Source organism: Fukomys damarensis, unplaced genomic scaffold (assembly GCF_012274545.1).
Source record: "Fukomys damarensis isolate Sample0158 unplaced genomic scaffold, DMR_v1.0_HiC HiC_scaffold_14, whole genome shotgun sequence".
Classification (NCBI taxonomy): Eukaryota; Metazoa; Chordata; class Mammalia; order Rodentia; family Bathyergidae; genus Fukomys; species Fukomys damarensis.
Window position 1 is genome coordinate 29,039,578 of NW_022900926.1, and position 5,363 is coordinate 29,044,940.

Below are 5,363 nucleotides of genomic sequence, written 5' to 3' on the forward strand. Positions count from 1 at the left end.
GCCCCCGCGCCCAGGCCGGACCCGCCTCTCGCAGGCGGATCTCTGGGGCACTTCCCATCCCCCGCAAAAGGCGAGCCAGTCCGCCCTCCGCGGGAGCGCAGACTGAAGGGCGAAAGCGATCCTGTCCCTTTCCAAAGGGTCTACAGTGAAGACGACGATTCCTGGGTCCCGCCGAGCGCTGTCTCCGCGGGACCCAGGAGAGGCTTCAGGTGGAAGTGACGGTTCAGTTGGGCCCGAGAGTCCAGTAGAATTTGACTTTCCAGATTCAAAGGCTTCAGGGAGTCCTCGGGAAACCTGAAAGACTGAGTGGGCCCAGTCGAGGAAAGGGCGAGGGCGCTGAGGAGCAGGAATGCAGGCTGCCTGCAGCCCGAGTTCCAGAACTACTGGCCCGCCCTGCACCAAAGACTGCGCTGGAGAAGACGCGGAGGGAAGGGAAGCCTAGATGATGGGTTACCGGGTCCTCCCAGAGGCAGGTCTCGCGCCAGGAGTAACTGTGGAGGATCCTCTTGTGGGAAGGGTTTGGAACCACATGGAAAGGGAGCTGGGAAGGGCGCCAGTCACCGAGCAAGCTTGACCCCAAATGAGAGAGAGGAAAGCAACCCTCCCAACCTGCTGTAGTCAAGATCATCCGTGCGTTCTACAACCGAAGTTTCCTCTCCTAGGGTCCCTTTTCTCCTTGGATTCTCCTGGGAGCAGCCAGATGGGAAGTGTGGCATAGGGCACAACCCAAGTGCTGGATTTCAGAGCACAGCAGCTAGGGCCCTAAGTCGGTTAGGCTGCAAAAGAGCTGGAGAATCCTACAGATTTGTGAGGATCCTTCAGGCCTGCCCACAGCTGCCTCACAAGGAGTTGTAAACCCCCAAGGGTTTTCTGGGATCAGACTGTCCTCCACCCACCAACACCTGAGCTTCTGTGCAGGCTGATCCAGGAGTGCAGACCCTCCCACTGCCTAGGCTCAGCTCCTGGTCCAGTCCAGGAAGCCTAAACTCATGGCTCCCCAAGGAAGAGCACCTCCACTTACCTTCCCCTAATCTCTCCCAGCATCAACTCCTCTAAGACACTTTTTGAGTAGCATGCTACTTCCATGCCCTTCCATGCTAAAGGAATGTTTTGTATTTACTTTTCTTGTATATTATATTACATTTTTCCAGTTTTAAAATGTTTGTTTTTTCTGATCCTGACGGTAATATATTAGTTGCACAAACTTAAAAAGATATCTATGGCCAGGGTGACCCCAACTCCCCCAGTCTTGCAGAAGCACCATACCTTGATAGCCAAATCTGAAGCCTCCATCCCATGTGTTGTAGTCTGTGTCCAATCAAGAGACACCCACACAACAATTTAAACAGGGAAGTTTAATAAAATTGTCAACTGTAATAGGATTTGGAGTAAGGAGGGATAGACTAGTAGGAGGGAAGAGAAAATGAAAGAAAATAGGCATAGTAGACACAAGATTTAAGCAGCCACATTCCTAGGGCTGAAACAAAGTACACCAGAGTGACCTTTCCCTTCCCTCTCCCCATGGGGCCGAGATCCAGATCCCCTGAGGGTGGGCACAGCTATCTAAATAATGGAGGTATCTTTAGGGTTCATACCATTGGAACCTGCTGGAAATTCCCACTTTAGAACTTGCTGGACATCTACTGTTTTAGGGCATTGAGGAAGCTGTTCGCAAGAAGATGCCACCTGGAAGCACTTCACTACCAAAGCCCTCAAGGGTGGTATTGCAGGGTGAGTGCTCCTGGGCAATCTGCCCACCTGTAGAAGCCTGGTCCCCCTGGGTATCTCTAGACCTCTGCCTGCTAATTAACAAAGTACCAGACCTGCGGACAAGGGCAACAATCTCAAGGGCCCAGCTCCACTTTTACAAAAAAGGTACAGGGTGACACTGGGGCTGAGAGATGTGTTCACAGCCGGTACACTGGGTCACCTCAGAAGATCCAGGTGTTGTCCAGCTTTCTCTTCCAAAATCTCTGTTCACATTCAGGGTGAATACCAGAATCTCCACAAATCTCTTCCCACGGACACTTGTCCCCTCAGCCAGCCGTTTCGTTCCTGACATCCCTCTGCTCCAGGCTGCCTCTGATCATTCCTCCCCCAGCAGCCTCGCCTCTGGTGGAGGCACGGATGACTCCTCTCCCAGCTTCTCACCACACAGCTAGGACCAGGCTGTGAGATTGGCCATACCTGATGGAGGCTTTTGGGCAGACAGAAGGAAAAAGAAAAATGTTAAAACCAAATAATAGTTTTGAAGACATGAAAATGTCCCTGGGACTCCCCACAGGTAATCTCTCACCTCACCTGGCACCCTGACAGGAAGCAGGAAAGCAACAAGTCTCCCACAGGGAAGATGTCTCACTGTGCCCCCACTGGAGGCAGATGGCAGTGTCACAAGACCTAGAAGAGAGCAAAGGCAGTTCACTGGTCTCACACACCTGGTCCGGCTCCACTTGACAAAAAAAGCACTGTGGAGTTAGAGTCTATCGGTAAAAATGACCATTCATATCTTGATAGGAAGAGAATTTAGTTCCTACTACTCATTTGACTCATTTAATCTGGCCCTGTGCTAGGCAGTAGAGATATAATCTATAATCTTTATAGTCTGAGGGGGACAGTAAATAATCTTACAGATAGTGATTTTTGTATCTCTCTGTGAGGATGTAAATGTATAACACAGGTTGAATATCCTTATCTGAAATGCTTGGAGTCACAAATGTTTGGGTTTCTGATTTTTCAGCTTTTGCCATATTTGCATATTCCTGAGATTTCCTGGGGAAGGAGCCCACCTCTAAACACAGGATACATTTATGCTTCGTATACACCTTGTACTCACAGCTTGAAATAATTTTACATGATATTTTTAATGTGCCAAAGTTTTGAGTGCTCGTTACGTGAGGTCAGGTGTGGAATTTTCCACTTCTTTTATTATGTTAGCACTGAAAAGGTGTCAGACTCTTGAAGCATTTCTGCTTTCAGATTTTCAGATTAGGAATGTTCAAGCTATAGCAAATGTTCACAGAACTCTGGGGGCTATGGAGAACCCTCCCCCACCAGCAACAACATCTAAGAGGAGTCCTGCTGCTCTGACTGAAAGTGGGATCATTCCAAATAAAGGGAATGTTGCCTTTGAGGTTCTGAGTTGGGAAGGAGCCAGCCCCCTCTGAAGGAAAGAGTGACAGGAGATGAAGCCAGAGAAAAAAGTCAGAGTCAACCACGCACAGTCACACAGGCATGTTAATAATTTTAATAGCCAGGCCCGTAATCCTAGCTATTCAGGAGGCTGAGGCAGGAGGATCTCGAGTTTGAGGCTAGCCTGGGCATTTTAGCAAAACTCTGCTTCAAAATAAGTTTTTGAGAAAGGTCTGGTGATGTAGCTATGTGGTAGAGTTTGCCTAGTATGAGTGATCCCCGGGTTCAATCTCCAGTTCTTTAAAAAAAAGAAGAACAAATTTTGGATTTTTGTCTCTAGTTAAACCACTCCAAAACACTTTAAGCACCATTCTAGCTGGCAGATAGAGAATAGCTTGAAGGATACATTTAAGAAGAGTCTATTTGGGGAAAGTATGGGAAGACTGCAGGAAGGAAATTGAACCTGCACACTGAGAGGAGACTGGTATGGAAAAAATAATATCTAGCCAGGGGATGGTTGAAATGCCCTCAGTGGACAACAGAGAGTAAAGAGAGACCGAAGCCTGAGAAGTGGGGTGGGTTAGCAAAGAGGGGCCAAGAAGGCCTTTTATCATCTTCACCACAGAGCAGGATCAACTTGCCTGTAGATTACCAAATGAGCAATTACAGGAAATCTATTCCCACCCCTAGAAAGGAGAACTGTGTGAGGGTTAAATGACCACCTACTTTATTGACCATCCACTCCCTTTACAGACATCAGGGTTTGCAAACTACTCAGCTATACTATCCTTTTCTAAAAAACCACAAAACCTTAATAACAATAGTAGTAATAATAATAATAGTTGCAATTCTGCCAACTAGACATAAGTGTTTTGTCACACACTCCTGCAGAATCTTGGTGTTTAGATTACCCAAATCTTGGGAAAGGGACCACGTCTAATGCATCTTTACCTCCTGTAACTCAGTGTATTTCCTGACACGCAGAAGGTGCCTAACAATGTCTGCAGGATTAGTTCTGCTGCTAAAACCCTCAAGAACTGTGCAGTATTCTGGTCACAGCACACTAAGCCAATGGCCTCATTGACCAAGTCATCCTCCCCTGAATTCCATCCCAGAACCCTTGACACACATTTCTTGCTTTGGGAAGATTCTTTGGAGTGATGGCTCTTTGCTTTCTTTCCTGCCTTGGCTTGAGTGCTGCCAGCTACAGAAGGGACCTTGCATACAGTCACAATAGCAATCCTGTAGGAAACGACTGCATATTTAGTGCTTACCCCCTATGAGGTCAAATGCAGTTTTATAGCCTGATTGTAAAAGACACCTGGATCCGAGTCGGGGCTCCTCCTACCAAGTACATGACTGAATGCCCTAGAACATTAAGAAGCTGACCCCCCTCTCCCCATCCAGGGATCCAGGATCTAGGAAATGGGCAAAGATTGCACTGACTCCAGTCCCACTATCTCTCCAGAGTAGCCAGGAAGTTCTGCCAATATGGCAGGCTAATTTCTGGAGCACTTGCGAATGATCAGAGAAGCCTTTCCAGAGAAGACCACACGTCTCCCTCCTGGTGATCACTTGGCCAAATACAAATGGGTCTCTGCTGATTGCACATTTCAAAGCCCTGAAAGAAAGAAGGAGGCAGGCTTGACTGAAGTTCCAAAAAGCTTTTCTCAGTTCTATAACTGATCCATTCTCCTTTGCCGTCAAGCATATGTGTATTGTATGTGGTTGAGGGATATTGTCAGAAACGTGAGCACAAGTATTTGCATGCATACACATGTGCACAAAGGTTCTCTTTTCTTTTCATTTTTTTCAGCTTTAGTTGAGTTTATTGGTACATTTTAGGGATACAGTACAGTTACATTCATTGTTGGGATCTTGTAACTCTACATGACAAGTCTTGGTTCTCATTTTTTCCCCTTGTCCCTGCCCTCCCTTCACCCCCTCCTCCCCTCCCCATCTATAAACACTTTATTTTCATCTTTTCATTCTCTCACATTTTTTTCTTTTCCCTTATTACCCTACCCCTACCCATCCCACCTTCCCTACACCTTTAGCTCCTTTCTTCCCATTTCTAAATGTCAGTAATCTTATTAGGATCTTATGTATTATTGCAGATTATTCACACCAGAGAAACTATTTGGTATTTACACACGTGTGCCTTATTTATTTCACTTAGGAGTATATCTTCAATATGTATCCATTTTCCTATGAATGAATCTATTTTCTCATTC

The 5,363-nt window shown here is 46.7% G+C and overlaps 1 long non-coding RNA gene across 1 annotated transcript in view; it reads right to left on the minus strand.

The window, feature by feature from the left end:
- Positions 1-1,374: 1,374 nt before the first annotated feature.
- Positions 1,375-5,363, minus strand: part of LOC117286011 — a 19,373-nt gene continuing 15,384 nt past the window's right edge. The window contains exons 2-3 of the long non-coding RNA XR_004517136.1: positions 2,302-2,397; positions 1,375-2,197 (exon numbers count right to left, since the gene is read on the minus strand). This is a non-coding gene — a long non-coding RNA (uncharacterized LOC117286011). The remainder of the gene's footprint in view (positions 2,198-2,301; positions 2,398-5,363) is intronic.